At 46.9% G+C, this 19,314-nt stretch overlaps 1 protein-coding gene across 14 annotated transcripts in view; it reads right to left on the reverse strand.

The window, feature by feature from the left end:
• LOC120939798 overlaps nt 1-10,489 on the reverse strand; it is a 45,370-nt gene extending 34,881 nt beyond the window's left edge. For 4 of the 14 annotated variants that reach the window (XM_040352155.1, XM_040352159.1, XM_040352160.1 and 1 more), the window contains exons 1-2: nt 10,295-10,487; nt 7,492-7,516 (exon numbers count right to left, since the gene is read on the reverse strand). The gene's annotated coding sequence lies outside the window, so the exon portion shown is untranslated. Of the gene's footprint in view, nt 1-7,491; nt 7,517-10,294 lie in introns of those variants that run through there. The other 10 variants (XM_040352164.1, XM_040352157.1, XM_040352168.1 and 7 more) reach the window with 8 other exon arrangements.
• Between the last annotated feature and the right edge of the window lie 8,825 nt (nt 10,490-19,314).

Genomic DNA, 19,314 nt, shown 5'->3' on the forward strand with positions numbered 1-19,314 from the left:
TTGCTTTTGCTGCACTAAAATCCCAAGTGGTGTCACTCCTGTCCAAGTTCTCCTCAGAACTACAGAGCAAGTCCCCAAATCTTGGGAGTTGAATGGGAAAGCCCAGGCAAAGCCAACGCCCAAGCTGTTCAATTCAGCCCTGGTTGACACGGCTGCGTCTGACAAACAATTTGACATTTGTCAAACCGGCGGCCTAATCGGTGCAACACCACATCTGTGGCACTGCACCAATTTAAAAAATTAGTTTTCTGTACTACAGTTTGCGATTTCAGCACGCAATTTACATTGATATCTGTGCAGAAACAGATGTCTCTAATCCCGCTGGCAGTCGATTTCAGCCGCGAGTGAAGTCGCTTCATTCCTGCAGCCCAGCGTGAACCTGAGCTCACTGTAAAAAGTAGGGTTGTCCCGATACCAGTATCGGGACCGATACTGAGCATTTGCACGAGTACTTGTACTCGCGCAAATGCACCCATTACTCCCCCCCCCCCCCCGAGAGCGGGTGGAGAGGGGGCGGAGAGCAGGTGGAGCAGAGCAGTCCTCGGGTATGGAGGAGAGGAGACCTGCTGCTGCCGCCTAGTCCCCAAAGTAAAAAGCCAAGCCCCCCCGCCATCTAGTTGATTAGTGCTCAGGGAACATAACAGCTTTCATTTGAATAGCTGTGTGTTCCCCGCAGCGCCTCGTCATGTATAGCCCCTCCCCCATGTCCAGGCACTTTGATAGACATATCACCCGTCCCAGGATTGGACGGGTGATCTGTCTATCAAAGTGCCCGAGCAAGGGGGAGGGGCTATACATGACGAGGCGCGGCGGGGAACACACAGCTATTCAAATGAAAGCTGTTATGTTCCCCGAGCACTAATTAACTAGATGGCGCGGGGGGGGGGGGGGGGGGGGGGGCTTGACTTTCACTTTGGGGACACGAGGCTGCATTTGTGGACACAAGGCTACATTTTAGAAAAAAAAGTATCGGTATCGGCGAGTACATGAAAAAAAGTATCGGTACTTGTACTCGGTCCTAAAAAAGTGGTATCAAGACACCCCTAGTAAAAAGTTTGAGGCTCACTGGATTTTGGGCAGAACAGATATTCTTCTATACTTGTAGCATTTTAAAAAGGGATGAAATGTGGAGAAATGTGCATGTTGTGTGTCTTTTTTGCCCAGATTTACAATACTTATGAAATTATCACTCTCCTTGTGCTAAAAAACCAAAGATCACGGCAGACGTGGATTATTCACAACTGCGAGTACATTGCAATCTGAATCAAGGCGTTTATACTCTGCGTTTGCCCGATATGCTCCTTTAGCTGACCAGATCACAGGAATCTTAGAAGCCTAGAAAACCTTGCAGACCCCGAGTGGAGGCCAAACATGATATAGGCTGCTCATGGATATATTTTGTATTCGTTAAAATTCTTAGTTCAAATCCCGCATTTCATGTTAAGTGTCTTCTCAGGCAAACCCTCAACGACATTCAGATTTTTCCATGCAATGACGGGTGGGAGAATGCAATGAAATAAGAAGTGGTGAATAAGGTTCCAGTGATCTGCCAATATGGTTCCAGCTATCAGGATGGTTCCTGTAAGGACTGCGCAGGCGCAATCCTTGCTGACGGAAATCTTCGAACCTCGGCCAGCATCCAGGGCGACGTGGAATTTGAGGAAAGTGGCCAGTCGGCCTCGCTAGGTCTAGTGGCTCTTTTTTTAACATCCTCCAATCCACGGGGATGTTAAGGAATGAGCCTGGATGCCGGCCGAGGTTCGGAGATTTCCATTGGCAAGGATTGCGCCTGTGCAGTCCTTACAGGAACCATCTGAATAGGGGAACAATACCGACAAGTCACTAGCATCTCCATGTGACAAAAATTAATTCTCATGAACTAAACGTTTGACAGTCACCGAGAATGCGGAAACTCGCTCCCCTTCTTCCAAGATAACTAAATTCTAGAAAGATCGAAGTAAAGAAAGCATGTCATAAACATTGAGGAATTGCTTTAATAAAGGAGCCTAAAAGGCTCACACGGGTGTACTATGCCCATGTGAGGGCCACGTTTCCCACCACAGGGAATGCACAGTTCTTCCATACATCCCCATGCAGGCAGTCTCATTCGATCAAGTGGGATGCAGCAGCTTCACAAACAAAACCACGGCTCCCCATCTGACCACTGTGTGTGGTGCGTGTACACGGCTCTACAAGCACACTCTGCCTTAGGGGCACCGTGCACCTATCGGGGTGTCAATTGGGAGCAGCACCTCTGTCCAAATTAATATAAATGGGACTGCCTGCTGGGATGTACGAACACGCGAGCAAACACGGCACTCACATGGGTGTACACTGTAGTATGGCGTGTGAAAGATGCCTAAAGTGTGGTAGAGTGGCAATAAGGAGAGCCTCCGCCGGCGGAGCTAGTCATGGTACAGGACCCTTTTCTGAGGTGGGGGGGGTTGTGATGTCCGGACCACCACAGCTGCCTGTGTATTTTCCTCCTGTCATCTTCACAGGGTGCGAAGCGTTGGAGGTGCACTAGGTCTGGATGGAGGGTGGGAGCAGCCCTACTTTTCAAGTTAACAAGTGGCCAGCTGGTTACTATGACACGGGGGCGGTCCTAGCAACCAATGACTCACTTGTTCACAGGAGAAGTTGGGAAGCTCCCGCCCTCCAACCAGACCCATCGCTTCACTTGCACGCTGCTGGGGGGGGAGACTGATGCAAAGGGAGCTGTGCCGTTAAGGTGGGTTGCTCGCCTTATGCAATGATTGGACTGCTACGTAAAAGGATTGGGGCACACAGTTTTAAAAGGGTGTTACAGTAAAAAAAAAAAAAAAAAAAAAAAAAAAGGAACTTTCATGTGAATTGGGACGACCAAATGTAAAAAAATTGTAAAAGGGGGCCTGTACTGTAAAAGTGCAAACAAATGGCTACTGCCCCCACCTATAACTATTGTAAAAGTGGACTTATGTGAAGGGGTGCAAGACTTATTGTAAAAGGGGAGCATGGTGAAAATGGAGGACTCTGATGCAAAAGATTACACTGTGATGCAACTGGGGGGGGGCTGAGGTGAGGTAGAAGACTATACTGTGATGCAAATGGAGGGGGGGGGGGGGGACCATGCGGTAGAAGACTACACTGTGATGCAAATGGGGGCCCCCATGATGTAGAAGACTACACTGATGCAAATGGGGGAGGCCATGATGTAGAAGACTACACTGCGATGCAAATGGGGGGGGCCATATGATGTAGACTACACTGATGCAAATGGGGGGGGCATGATGTAGAAGACTACACTGTGATGCAAATGGGGGGGGCCATATGATGTAGACTACACTGATGCAAATGGGGGGGGGCATGATGTAGAAGACTACACTGATGCAAATGGGGGGGGCCATATGATGTAGACTACACTGATGCAAATGGGGGGGCATGATGTAGAAGACTACACTGTGATGAAAATGGGGGGGCCATGATGTAGAAGACTACACTGTAATGCAAATGGGGGGGGGCATGATGTAGAAGACTACACTGATGAAAATGGGGGGGCCATGATGTAGAAGACTACACTGTAATGCAAATGGGGGGGGGGGGCATGATGTAGAAGACTACACTGATGCAAATGGGGGGGGGGGCATGATGATGTAGAAGATTACACAGTGATGCAAACGGGGGGGGGGATGATGTAGATTACACAGTGATGCAAACGGGGGGGGGGGGGTCGTGATGTAGATTACACAGTGACGCAAACGGGGGGGGGGTCGTGATGTAGATTACACAGTGACAAACGGGGGGGGGGCGTGAAATAGATTAGTGATGCAAACGAGGGGGGGCGTGATGTAGATTACACAGTGACGCAAACGGGGGGGGGGGGGGGGGGGACGTGATGTAGAAGATTACACTGATGCAAAAAGGAGGAGCCGCCGTGATGTAGAAGATTACACTGTGATGCAAAGTGTGTTTCGGGGGGAGCGGGATGACTGAGTAATAGCAAAAACATGGGATCCTGCCTTTGAGTGGGAGAACATTTCATGGACTGGACCCAATTTAATTCAATACCCCGATTTACAGGGTCTCGATATCTGCAGTACAGTTAGGGAGAGATACAGCCAACAAGTAGGGAGGTGTTCCTGGATAATCTTCCAGTTCATGAAATACCTCTGAAAGGATCTCCTTATTGCCACCCAGAGAACTCACGAGGGCTCTGCTCAAAAATTGGGTACATCTCTTGTAATTATCGGCACGATTCTGGAAACTCTAAAGATAAAATATAAAAAGTACAGACCACTAACGAGTCGTTGGGACGAGGATGATGAAAATGAAAATGACGAATTGCAAAATTACACAACCAGAAAGAGAAAGTATCACCCCCGCTGTTCCCGCGCAGTCCTCTGCATGCGCATGCTTGTATTCCAGACATCAGAACACACAATACTAGGACTGTCTAATCGTCTCCAGTATTTCGTGTTTACAAGGCCCATAAAGAGACGAGGAGGGATTACTACAAACACCAGCAGTGTCAGGAGCCGCCTAATGAGGGGATTACACCGATAGAGAGATTAGAGCTCAGCGAGGTTATCATTTATATAAAGCTTCAATGACTTCAGCTGAACTTTATCAGTATCTGAGGAACTTACGTGTTAACACAGGGCTCGACAAATCCGGGGCGCCAGGTCGCCAAGGCGACTAGAAATGGTGCCCTGGCGACTTGGCTTGGAAGGTGGGCGCCATCTGGTGGTGAGCCGTTGGTATTACAAGTTATTACCATCAGATGTGTGAGCTGGCGCCATCTGGTGGTGGCCGTTGGTATTACAAGTTAAGCATTACAAGTTAAACAGCAATTCTAATGTAATTTTTCACTCCCATCTTCCTCCCTCTAATTAGAACCCCCAAACATTATATATATTTTTTATCCCAACACCCTAGAGAATAAAATGGCGATCGTTGCAATACTTTGTCACGCCATATTTGCGCAGCGGTCTTACAGGCGCACTTTTTTGGGAAAAAAATTACACTTTTTTTAATTAAATAAGACAACAGTAAAGTTATCCCCATTTTTTATAATATTATGAAAGATAATTTTACGCCGAGTAAAATCATACCCAACATGTCATGCTTCAAAATTGCGTCCGCTCGTGGAATGCCGACAAACTTTTACCCTTTAAAATCTTCGTAGGCGACGTTTAAAAAAAAAAATCTACAGGTTGCATGTTTTGAGTTACAGAGGAGGTCTAGGGCTAGAATTATTGCTCTCGCTCTACCAATTGCGGCGATACCTCACATGTGTGGTTTGAACACCGTTTACATATGTGGGCGCTGCTCACGTATGTGTTCGCTTTTGTGCGCAAGCTCGTCAGGACGGGGTGCGTTTTCTGGCTCCCAACTTTTTTAGCTGGCTCCTAGATTCCAAGCAAATTTGTCAAACCCTGTGTTAACATTTCAGCACTTTAATAATGCTGCATAGGCAACACTACAAACACATAAAGAGAACCCTCCACTACTATTGTACTGCAAGTAGATTCCGATAATCCGCCTCGGGTGGTGACCAGGTCTCTTTGGGGGCATCAAAAACCTTGGCTAAAAGCAATAAACTAAACTGAATACTAAATCCCTTTGAGGTTGTGCAATTGCAGATTGGAAAATGAGGAATACATTGTGTGTGTTGCATGCAATGGGGGAGAACAGGAAGACGAGGAGAACAGGTGGATCTACGGGTTCAACAAGAGGAAGACGAGGAGAACAAGTGGATCTACGGGTTCAACAAGAGGAAGACGTGGAGAACAGGTGGATCTACGGGTTCAACAAGACAGACACCGAGCAGACATTGTGCACTTCTCACACGGAAAGAATTGTAGAAAGATTAAAAAGCACAATTGTTCCGATTGGTCAGATCTGATCATTACTTCACCCCTGATCTCCATTTGCAGACAGGTCAGTCTTTTCCATGACTTGCTTTATGGCCAGAATTTCTATTGGAATGGTGGAAATGACCAGGAGAAAAATCCAAGAGGGGGAGGGGGGTGGGGTAACACGTAATTACATCACTTCCTGTTGTACAGAGTAGGGTTGCATCCATACTATGCCTTTGCAGTGAAATTTGAGACCATACAAAATGAATAAACTCAAATCGCACTGCAAAGAATCGTATGCGTTTTGAAGAATGCGGTACAATACTTGTCCACAACGCATGCGGTTTCCAGTACCGCTCCTGTGGAATCCCAGGTTTGTCATTGTGACTTCACACAGGAAAACGCATGCAATCCAGACAGGAATCGCACCGCATTCCTATTCAAATCACATGCCTTTCTTTGGCTATTTTTTTATGTTGAACATGTTACCAGGACTAGAAGCTCCTCCTTCCTATGTTTTCCTGCAGACATGCTGAGAGAGAGCCGGGTCATGCGACGGCTGAATATCCAATAGGAAAAAAGGTACTTAGATTTTTTTATTTAATTAAAAACAACAATTACAGCGTCATCGTCCATATTCAGAAATAGAAGGGACAATGTAAACTATACACTGTGTTTAGTATCACGTTAATTATCGTCATAGTTTCATCCACAAGACCCTTGTTACATTCCCCCGGGGTTGCCACACATGGGTTTCCAAACTATGGCCCTCAAGTTGTTCAGGAACTACAATTCCCATCATGCCTGTGGATGTCAGAGTTCCAACAGCGCCTCATGGGACGTGTAGTGACTGGCACCAACAACAGCGCCTCATGGGACGTGTAGTGACTGGCGCCAACAACAGCGCCTCATGGGACGTGTAGTGACTGGCGCCAACAACAGCGCCTCATGGGACGTGTAGTGACTGGCGCCAACAACAGCGCCTCATGGGACGTGTAGTGACTGGCGCCAACAACAGCGCCTCATGGGACGTGTAGTGACTGGCGCCAACAACAGCGCCTCATGGAACACGTAGTGGCGCCAACAACAGCGCCTCATGGGACACGTAGTGGCGCCAACAACAGCGCCTCATGGGACACGTAGTGGCGCCAACAACAGCGCCTCATGGGACACGTAGTGGCGCCAACAACAGCGCCTCATGGGACACGTAGTGGCGCCAACAACAGCGCCTCATGGGACACGTAGTGGCGCCAACAACAGCGCCTCATGGGACACGTAGTGGCGCCAACAATAGAGCCTCATGGGACACGTAGTGGCGCCAACAACGCCGCCTCATGGGACATGTAGTGGCGCCAACAACGCCGCCTCATGGGACATGTAGTGTGGAGATCCGGACTCTAGCAGCTCCCAATTAGACACGTTGATTGCGGTAGAGACATGCCGATGTGAGCAATTTACAAAAATCAAGACGCTGTAATCAGCGATGGAACACGAGGAGGTTATATAAATACAAGTCTAAAAATTGCACACGTCTGTCTGCTGGTATATAGAAGGATGGTTGGAGGATGTGAATGGAGAACATGCAGTACGGAGTCATCTAGGCATGCACACATGCAGGAGGAGGAGCAGCAGACGCCGCGTAGAGCATACTCACTATGCACCACAGGAGTATGGAAAACCTGAGTCAGCATTGAAGAGAGAAAAGCAAGCAAGTTAGAATAAAAGCACACCGCACCCATTGCAGATATTTAGCCAATTGTTTCAGTAAAGTAGAGAACGAGGAATTAATCCGGAACCAGGAAGTTCACCAGCCATGCAAATATATCACTCGGGGAGAGGAAGACAAACGGTTCAGGAGACTAGAGAGGTGCAGAAGTAACCATTTTTGTTAGAATTTAAGATATTTATCTCAGTTTTATTCAACAATAGAAGCTTCAATAGAATAGATCAATAATAAGATTGCAGCTTCAATAAAATAGAAGGAATGTTGGAGAAGGGTGTCATTTCAGTGACAGTAAAGCGGCTTCAATATCAAATGGTTTCTACCATTCACTACACATTGGGGGGGGCGACATTGTTTTATCAGGACTGAAACTGGTGGATTTCAAAATCCTGTATTTTACTGTATAAGCCGCGTTTACTGGTAAAAATGTGTAAAATGCAAGACTTCATTGGGTGTAAAAAGATGTCCGCTTTTCACCTTCTGAGTGCCAACTGCAGGAGAGTGTACCAAGATGGCCGCGACGGAACGTCACTTCTGTTGCATTTTCTGATGGGTAGCAGCTTTCTGACAGGACAACAGCAGTAGGAAGGTGGCGGAGGCCATGTTGGTACACCCCACACTGCTCAGCACTAAACCTTTTGCCTTTCAAAATTAAAAAAAATTCAAACACCATCACAGATATCAATATACAAGTGTATTTAGATACACTCGCTTTACTGCTAAATCGTAGCTGGGTGTAGTAAGATGTCAGCCGGTGTTCTGTCAGATTAGGAAACCTGGCAGCGGTGGAACGCATGCGCAGCTGAAGGAACTTCACTTCCGTTACCTAATCTGACGGATCGCCGATTCTGACAGAAACCCAGTGCCTGCGCCCGGAGCCGATGGACGGGTCAGCTTGGGGTGCCGACATCACGGGATAGATTATATTCTGCTGGAGCCGGACACACAGATTTCCTGACCCGATCTAAATCCGGTGTGGTCGGCACAAGTTTTGGGATTAAATCTTTCTACGATCTGCAGGAGGTCATTTGGATGTCACTGTCTGCCGACTATACCGAGACTGTAAGTTACAGCTATCTCCCCATAAAAAACAAAAACGATCCGGTACAGAGACCCCCCCCCCCCCCCAATCTGGTACAGAGATCTCCCCAAAAAAAATAAAAAAAAAACTGATCCAGTACAGAGATCCGCCCCCCCCAAACCCGACCCGGAGATCTCACCTTCAGTGCTTAGATGGCAGAACCCAAATCTCATTTCCCTTCCCAATATACCGACCCGACTCCCCGAGCCCAACCAATCACTAACCAGAGGAGCGCCAAAGTATGATCAGCCCTCAGGGGACACCCCATCTATAAACCCCCCTCCCCCCACCTCCTGTGATCCTACCAACAAACTACAGGTAGCCAGTCACAGATCAAAATTAGACCGGTTCAGCAGAGATGGGATCAATATCAATCAATGCTGTGGACAAACAGAAGTCAACCTACAGATCCATTTCTATACAACTACCATGTCTGTTTTTTGTTTCACTCGATCTGTGCCGCCGGCAATAGACTGCAGAGCTGATCTGGGTGATGGCGGGGAGTCTCCTCACTACCAGAGGACAAAGGTTCAGGGACTGCCCATCTACCCCCTACTTCTCCCCCCCCCTATCTACTCCCAGTCCCCACCACTTCTCCCCCCCCCCCTATCTACTCCAAACCACTTCTCCCCACCCTCACCTGTCCACTTACCCCTACTTCAATCCCCCCCCCCCCCATCTATCCCCCAACCCTCACCTGTCCACTTACCTCTGCTCACCTACTTCTCCCCCCACCCACTCCCCACCACTTCCCCCTCCCCCAATCTACCACCACTTCTCCCCACCCTCACCTGTCCACTTACCCCCATTTCTTCCCCCCCCCCATCCTATCCACTCTCACTCCCCCCCCCCATCTATCCCCACTACAACCCTCACCTGTCCACTTACCTCTGCTACCCTACCCCCATTTACCCCACTGCCCCCCACTCATTTACCCCCAATTCCCCCCCCCCCACTCACCTACCCCTGCTTCTCCCCCACACACACCCAGACCATCACCTGTCTACTTATCTCCAACCCCCATTTGCTTACATACACCCCCCTTCCTCCCAATACATCTCCATATGGTATTACTCATTCCTCACTACGTATCCATCACCACTCTCCCATTCATTCCTGCCTGACACCCCTCCCCCCCATAAATCACCAACCTCTTCCCACATATCACCCCTCCCCCTCATACACCCCAGTAATAGAATGACCCTCACCTGTCCACTTATCTTTGCTTCCCCTCCCCCATCTGCCCTTCTCCCCCCCCCCTTGTCATATGTGGTTTACTCATTCCTCCTCCTCAATACTATCCATCACCCCCTCCCCCATTTATCATGACATTCCATCACCTACCTCTGCTCCCCTATATCACCCCTCCCCCCGGGCCCTCATACACCCCAGTAATAGAATGACCCTCACCTGTCCTTCCCCTCCCCCATCTGCCCACCTACCCCTTCCCCCCCCTTGTCATATGTGGTGTACTCATTCCTCCTCCTCAATACTATCCATCACCCCCTCCCCCATTCATTCATTCCTGACACCCCCTCCCCCATATATCATGACATTCCATCACCTACCTCTGCTCCCCCCCCTCATACACCCCAGTAATAGAAGGGCCCCGTCCCTCATGGCTCTCCCCCACCCCCCGGGCCCGGTACTCACCCCGGAGACGCGGCTGTATCACGAGAGAGAGCGGGAGGGAAGGAGAGAGACACGTGACCCGCTCTGAGACAGCTCACCCCGGACTGTACCACACACCCAGGGGTGAGGGGGGAGAACACAGAGATAACGAGGATCCTAATTACAATCACTACATGAAACACAGCCCAACTAGGACGGCAATCAGTTATAACTCATCCCTCCGCTGTCTGTGCCTTAATAATGGCGCTGGGGTGCGTGTGTTAGTATCTCTCACACGGGGGGGGGAGGCAGATGGTACAGTCCACGATGTGACAGAAACACTGCGCATGCTCTGAACAAAACGTGAGCTGGCAGCCTGAAACAGGGCGCATGCGCAAGAAGCAGAGACGCTAAGGGGGCAGTACGCATGCGTAGTGAGGAGAGACGCATGCGTGAGATGTAGCTGGGCGGAGTTGACTGTGAAGGGGCGGAGCTTCTCTGAGACGATATAAAAGGGAGACAGCTGAATGTAAACAAAGGTGGCTGGCGCCCCCATACAAATATAATGAGGAGTTGCCAAACTGGCACAATAGTTATGGGTTCCCTGCCAGGCTATAAGCCCTTTGCCAAGCTGGTATGTCGTGCCCGAGAGAGCAGATCCTGGGGGTCGGGGTACACAGTTTCCTCCCACTGACACCAATAATGGGGCACTATTTCTCGCACTGACACCAATGATGGGCACTATTCCTCCCACTGACACCAATGATGGGGCACTATTCCTCAAACTGATACCAATGATGGGACACTATTCCTCCCACTGACACCAATGATGGGCCACTATTCCTCCCACTGACACCAATGATGGGGGACTATTCCTCCCAATGACACCAATGATGGGACACTATTCCTCCCACTGACACCAATGATGGGGCACTATTCCTCTCACTGACACCAATGATGGGACACTATTCCTCCCACTGACACCAATGATGGGACACTATTCCTCCCACTGACACCAATGATGGGACACTATTCCTCCCACTGACACCAATGATGGGACACTATTCCTCCCACTGACACCAATGATGGGACACTATTCCTCCCACTGACACCAATGATGGGACACTATTCCTCCCACTGACACCAATGATGGGACACTATTCCTCCCACTGACACCAATGATGGGACACTATTCCTTCCACTGACACCAATGATGGGACACTATTCCTCCCACTGACACCAATGATGGGACACTATTCCTCCCACTGACACCAATGATGGGACACTATTCCTCCCACTGACACCAATGATGGGACACTATTCCTCCCACTGACACCAATGATGGGACACTATTCCTCCCACTGACACCAATGAAGAGACACTATTCCTCCCACTGACACCAATGATGGGACACTATTCCTCCCACTGACACCAATGATGGGACACTATTCCTCCCACTGATACCAATGATGGGACACTGTTCCTCCCACTGACACCAATGATGGGACACTATTCCTCCCACTGACACCAATGATGGGACACTATTCCTCCCACTGACACCAATGATGGGACACTATTCCTCCCACTGACATTCCTCCCAGTGATTCTGAGCATGCGCGCGCATGCGCCGTTCGTTCGGCCATTCATTTACATGGGGTCACGGTTAATTTTAATACAACACGCCCACTACCTTCCTAATTTGAATTAGGCGGGTTTACGCCGGCCCATTTACGCTACGCCGATGTAACTTAGGGAGCATGTGCTTTGTGAATACTGGTCCTGCCTCTCTATGTTAGGTCGGCGTAGCGCATATGAGATGCGCTACGCCCGCTCAAAGATACGCCGCTGTACGTGAATCTGGGCCATTGTGTTTTTTTTTCAAAATTGTCCCTCTATTTTTGTTTATAGCGCAAAAAATAAAAACCGCAGAGGTGATCAAATACCACCAAAAGAAAGCTCTATTTGTGGGGAAAAAAGGACGCCAATTTTGTTTGGGAGCCACGTCACACGACCGCGCAATTGTCAGTTAAAGCGACACAGTGCCGAATCGCAAAAAGTGCTCTGGTCAGGAAGGGGGTAAAATCTTCCGGGGCTGAAGTGGTTAAAGTAAAGTGCTGTAATTAAAAGTGTCCGTTCTTCTAAGGCTTCCTAAACCATCAACATCTTCTACACTGTATGTAGTGGCCTGCTCCTGTTGAACAGGCGCTGCTTTAAATTTAGAGGGGGTCTGAGTTGTTAATTGACTCAGGCAAATGTGATTATGGGAAATTTAGCTTCTGTTCCAGCCATGGCTGTGCTGGGAGTAATCACCATTATTTGCCCGGGGGTGTTATTACCATCCCAGGCCAAGGGTGGCAGCAGCAAAATCAGGGTGTATTGGGTGTCTCCCTCAGCAGCAAATCAGGAAAGTGACTGTTCCGCTGTGCATGCTGGGGAGGGGTACTTAAGGGACAGACGCCATTGGACTGAGGTCGTCAGTCTGTCGTCCCACGCACCTCATGGCCCACCTGGCCGGGGGTGCATGCTCCTGAATCCTGGCTCTGGGACCATGTTGGTCTGGGGTTGGGGCTTCGCTTGGTAGGCCCAGCAGCTAGACTGGGTCTGTGCTTTCAAGGTGATCCTGTGCTGTCCGTCCTATGGGAGGAAGCCACTTGATGGAGGAAGCCAGGGGAGGACCTATCCTGGAGAGAACCATGCAAGAGGCTGGAATCTTGGGAGGAGGCCTGGAAACTTCATCGAAGGATGCACCGTACACCGAGAGGCTCGATGATTATCGCCTGTCAGATCTAAGTTCTAAAGAAGTTTATCTGGAGAGATCCGGGTGCTGAATCCTGTGTCAGGGGATTCTGGACCGAAAACAGCCTGGAGCGCACGCAGCTCTCGGCGTCAGGAAGTGACGTCAGACTGGACTCAGATCTGAAGAAAACATTGAAACGCGTCCAGTCTGACGTCACTTCCTGTCGCCGAGAGCCGCGTGCACTCCAGGCTGTACCGCTTTGCTGCGTCCATCAAGCTCCACCATGCTCCCACCCAGTACAGCATGGACAGTATCGACTACACCAGAATTACATTACTGCACAGAGCATCGGCTGACAGTGTGATTTCCACAGAGTGACCCCACTACCCTCTCTATACCTGTCTTTAGACAGGTGTCTGCACCCCTCTCCCCTCTGAAAGGTGTCAAATGTTACACCGGAGGGGGGGGAGGCTTCCGATTCCCGGGAGTGAAGGTGGAGGGTGGAGCTCCGATTTAAATCTTTATCAAGTAACTATAAACTGGTTTGTTTATTTTCTATAGTCGGGAAGATGTTGGAGAGTTTATAAAAAGATCACATAGATGAGTTCTTGTTGGAAAAAAATATTTGAAGTAACAGACAGCATGGATTCATGAAAGACAGAAGTTGACAAATCGAATTTCTTTAAGGCCTTGTACACATGGTCGGACAAAACCGATGAGAATGGACCGAGGTTCAGTTTCATCGGACCAAACCGACCGTGTGTATAGCCCATCGGTCTGTTTTCCTTCGGTCCAAAATTTTAAAACATGCTTTAAAATCAAACCGATGGACCGCTGACCGATCGGGCCAAACCGATGGTTAGTACACAAAAGCATTGGTTCAAAACCCGCGCATGCTCAGAATCAAGTCGACGCATGCTTGGAAGCATTGAACTTCGTTTTTTTCAGCACGTCGTGTGTTTTACATCACCGCGTTCTGACCCGATCGGATTTTGAACTGATGGTGTGTACACACATCAGACCATCATCAGGCCACTTCAGCGGTGGACCGGTCGTGTGTACAGGGCCTCAATGAGGAGGTAAGTAAAACCCTGGACAGAGGGGTGGCTGTGGACGTGGTATACTTGGACTGCGGGGACATAAGATGAGATGAGATAATATCAGCTATAATATGTAAGAATTTTTTTATTTTGTATTTATTTAAGAAGCAAATAAAATTGAATACTGTCTGTGATACTTTGATACTTACGTCCATAAAAAATTATATGTTAGTGCAAAAAAAAAGTATCACGGACACTACTCAATTTTCTCCGTCACAATTGCACTAATACGGCTACAATCACCTCAAGTAGGAGCAAATAAAAAAATGTTAAAAGATAACAATTGGCAAGTCCATGTCAATAAGATGTTATGGATACAGCACTGTAGAATGGCATTCCCAACATGTTTCGCCCATTTATCAGGCATCTTCAGGGGATGCTGTCCAGTTAGAGGTACAAGCCTTCTAGGTCTCTTGAGATGTTAGTTAAATCACTAAAAGAGGATCACAGGTTTCTATCTGCGTCAGGAGAACTGTGTGCTACGGGTGACCATAGGGAGGCATTCAAGGACCAGAAAAACAAAGTTCTTCAGTAGACTCGATACCAAGGGACGTATGCTGTCTATATACGCCGGTGCTTATCTCTAAGGCCTCGTACACACGGGCAAACATGTCCGATGAAAACGGTCCGCGGACCGTTTTCATCGGACATGTCCGCTCAGAGATTTTGGTCTGATGGCTGAACACACCATCAAATCGAAATCCCCGCGGACAGACAGCGTGGTGACGTGGCGGTGACATTGACGCCGCCACGTCACCAAACCAGGAAGTAAAATACTTCCACGCATGCGTCAAATCCATTCGACGCATGCGGGAGATTTCTGTCCGCTGGTTAGGTGTACTAACCAGCGGACATGTCGGACGGATGGGTTTCCAGCAGATACGTTTTAAAGCCTGCTTTAAAACTTTTGTCTGCTGGAAACCTGTCCGCTAGGCTGTACACACGGTCGGATCTGTCCGCTGAAACTGGTCTGCGGACCAGTTTCAGCAGACATGTTCGGTCGTGTGTACAAGGCCTAAGGCTGGCATTTGGTGATAGCACATATGTCCCTAGTGTTCCAGCAGCCGCTATAACTATATATAAGGACTCTTGAAAAAAAAGGAAAGTCTTTTAGTATTTTGCACAGAATTGCTTGTATTTGCAGATGATGATATGTATGTACAGTATAGAAGAAGCACGGACACTTTTAAATCTAGCACTTTTGTTTAACCACTAGCCCACCGCCCACCGTCATATGACGGCGGGACGATGAGCCTCTCGTTCTGGGCAGACGTCATATGACGTCGCTCCTTCCCGAGCCACTAGGGGACACGCGTATGCTCGCCGCGTCACTGGGAACCCGATGCGCGGGCCGCGATGTCCGCCGGTTACCCGCGACTGCCAAGTAACTGAGCAGGACCGTGGATCTGTGTGTGTAATGATGGGGTATAAACACAGAGATCCACATCCTGTCAGGGAGAGGAGACCGATGGTGTGTCCCTTGTACATAGGGACACCAATCAGTCACCTCCCCAGTCACTCCCCTCCCCCCACAGTTAGAATCACTCCCTAGGAAATACATTTAACCCCTTGATCGCCCTCTAGTGTTAACCCCTTCCCTGCCAGTCATATTTATATAGCAATCAATGCATTTTTATAGCACTGTTCGCTGTATAAATGTGAATGGTCCCAAAAATGTGTCAAAAGTGTCCGATGTGTCCGCTGCAATACCACAAGTCACGATAAAAATCGCAGATCGCAACCATTACTAGTAAAAAATAAAATAATTAATAGAAAATGTCATAAAACTATCCCCTATTTTCTAGCTGCTATAACTTTTGTGCAAACCAATCAATAAACGCTTATTGCGATTTTTTTTACCAAAAATATGTAGAAGAATACGTATCGGCCTAAACCGAGGAAAAAATTAGTTTTAAAAAAAAAAAAAAACATGGATTTTTATTATAGCAAAAAGTAAAAAATATTGGGGTAGATCCACGTACCTCCGCGTATTAATCCACCGGGCGCAGCGTATCTAAGATACACTACGCCGCCATAACTTTTTTTTTTTTTCGAATTCTCAAAGAATTTGCGCCGTAAGTTACGGCGGCGTAGTGTATCTTTGGCGGCGTAATGGCGCGGCATTTAAATCTCTGTGATGGGGGCGTGTTTTATGTAAATACGTCGTGACCCCAGTGCGCATGCTCGAAATGAAACCGGAAAAAGCCAATGTTTAGGACAGTGACGTCATTCTACGCAAATCCCTATTCGTGAACGACTTACACAAACGACGTAAAAAATTTAAAATGCGAGGCGGGAACGACGGCCATACTTAACATTGAGTACGCCTCATAATAGCAGGTTTAACTATACGCCGGAAAAAGCCGAACGCAAACGACGTACGTTCGTGGATCGCCGTAACTATCTAATTTGCATACTCGATGCGGAACTCGACGGAAACGCCGCCTAGTGCCCGCCGAAAAATTGCACCTAAGATCCGACGGCGTACTAAGACGTACGCCTGTCGGATCTATTCAAGATGCAGTCGTATCTTGTTTTGTAGATACAAAACAAAGATACGACACGCAAAATGTGAAATTACGCGGCGTATCAAGAGATACGCCGGCGAAATTCTTCTGTGGATCTGGCCCATTGTGTTATTTTCAAAACTTGTCCCTCTTCTTTTGTTTATTATAGTGCAATAAATAAAAAACGCAGAGGTGATCAAATACCACCAAAATAAAGCTCTATTTGTGGGGAAAAAATTATAAACATTTCATTTGGGTACAGTGTTGCATGACCGTGCAATTGTCATTCAAAATGTAACAGCGCTGAAAGCTGAAAAATGGCCTGGGCAGGAAGGGGGTGAAAATGCCCAGTATTGAAGTGGTTAAAGGGATAGCGCACAATAAAATGTTCAGCGCTGTATTATTTGTATTAATTTAATATCCATCAATACCGCTATTACTGGTCGCAATATTAAAAGTGTGTGATTGTATACTGCTATGGAATATGTCAGAGCTATATAAATGTATTATAATAATAATAATAATAATAATAATAGTCATGTTGGATTTTACAGCACTATGGAATATGTTGGCACTATATAAATATATAGTAATAGGGCCAGATCCACAAACGAATTACGCCGGCGTATCTATGGATACGCCGCGTAATTTTTAAAATGCCCCGTCGTATCTTTGTTTTGTATCCACAAAACAAGATACGACTGAATCTGGGCTCCATCCGACAGGCGTACGTCTTAGTACGCCGTCGGATCTTAGGTGCATATTTACGCTGGCCGCTAATTGGCGTTTCCATCGAATTCCACGTCGAGTATGCAAATTAGCTAGATACACGAATCCACAAACGTACGTCCGGCCGGCGCTTATTTTTAAGTTGTTTCCGTAAGGCTTTTTCCGGCATATAGTTACCCCTGCTATATGAGGCGTACTCAATGCTAAGTATGGCCTTCGTTCCCGCGTCGAATTTTGAAATTTTTACGACGTTTGCGTAAGTCGTTCGCGAATAGGGCTTTGCGTAGAATGACGTTCACGTCGTAAGCATTGGCTTGTTGCGGGTTAATTTCGAGCATGCACACTGGGATACCCCCACGGACGGCGCATGCGCCGTTAAAAAAAAACGTCATTTACGTCGGGTCAAGACGTATTTACATAAAACACGACCCCATCACATCCATTTGAATTGCGCGCCCTTACGCCGCTTAAGTTACACATACCTTGCCGTAACTTACGGCGCAAATTCTTTCAGGATAAGGAAAATACGCTGTAAGTTACGGCGGTGTAGTGTATCAGAGATATGCTACGCCGGACGCAACAATGCGCCAGGCTACGTGGATCTGGCCCATAGTAATAATGTGTAATTGTACTACGCTGCAGCATATGTCAGAGCTGTATAAATGTATTGTAATAATAATAATAATAGTAGTCTTGGATTTTACAGCACCATGGAATATGTTGGCGCTATATAAATGATGTATACAGTAATAATGTGTTGTGTAATAAAAAGATAAAAAAAAAAAAAATGTGTTGTGTAATTGTACTATGCTGCAGCATATGGCATTTTCAGCTCTGAAATTATATATATATATATATATATATATATATATATATATATATATATATTAGTAGTCTTGGATTTTACAGCGCTATGGTATATGTTGGCGCTATATAAATATATAGTAAAACCGTGTAATTGTACTACGCTGCACTATATGTCAGAGCTATATGAGGGGTCTATTCACACCATACTGTTAACATATTACATTTTATATGCATTATGTTGTGATGTAAACAAGACACATTGTTTTCTATGTGCCCTTGCAGCGATCTGCGTTTACCCCAAAAAAATAAAAATAAATTCCCAAATATATATTTAGTTTTTCCAGTAAAGATCCCTCATATATATCAGTGTTTGTTTGTACAACACTTCAAAATCTATCAGAGGAGGGGGAGGGGGTCTGGGATGGCAGTTGGAAGTCACATGACACGTAGTCTTAGTGACAGTTGGTAATACAGGAGATAAGATCACTTATTTAAAAACAAACAACCTTTTCCTTGTGTTAAATCTTTGTGAATTGAGTTTTGAGTCTGGAAATAAAATAAACACAGGAAAGGCACACAAAAGGAGATATATTTGGGGGGGGGGGTATGTTTATTTTAAACAGCTAACAGATGAAATAAACACACACAGCACAACTCATATGAATTACATCGTCAGCTCTGAAATTATATCTTTATATATATATATATATATATATATATATATATATATATATATATATATATATATATAAAGAATATTGTATCTGTTTTCATATTATTCCACTTTCCAGGTAAAAATCAGCCCATTGCCTTGATTTCAGATCTGACAGATTGTCAGTTACAAAAAAAAAATTCAAATCTCAGCAGTCTGTGCAACCCTGACAGCTGATTGGCTAAGAAGTGGTGGGTGAAGCCAAAGTTTTATGATGTCACTGTGCTAGCTGTTCTATAAATAGACCCCCCCAGAGAATCTGGGGGAATCAGAATCAGTCTTCACTGGCAGTTGACGAGTACAGTCAGCTTTTTCTGTGTTGGCAGATTTTATTATCTTACTGCATTCCAAATAAATATATATTGTACAATATATATTATATAGAGGAAAAGCAAGCACCTAGGAGGTTTTTATCTACCTAAGGAATCGCTTGGAGGATAAACAAGATTTTAGCAGAGGTTTCAGCAGAG

Source organism: Rana temporaria, chromosome 5, assembly GCF_905171775.1.
Source record: "Rana temporaria chromosome 5, aRanTem1.1, whole genome shotgun sequence".
NCBI lineage: Eukaryota > Metazoa > Chordata > Amphibia > Anura > Ranidae > Rana > Rana temporaria.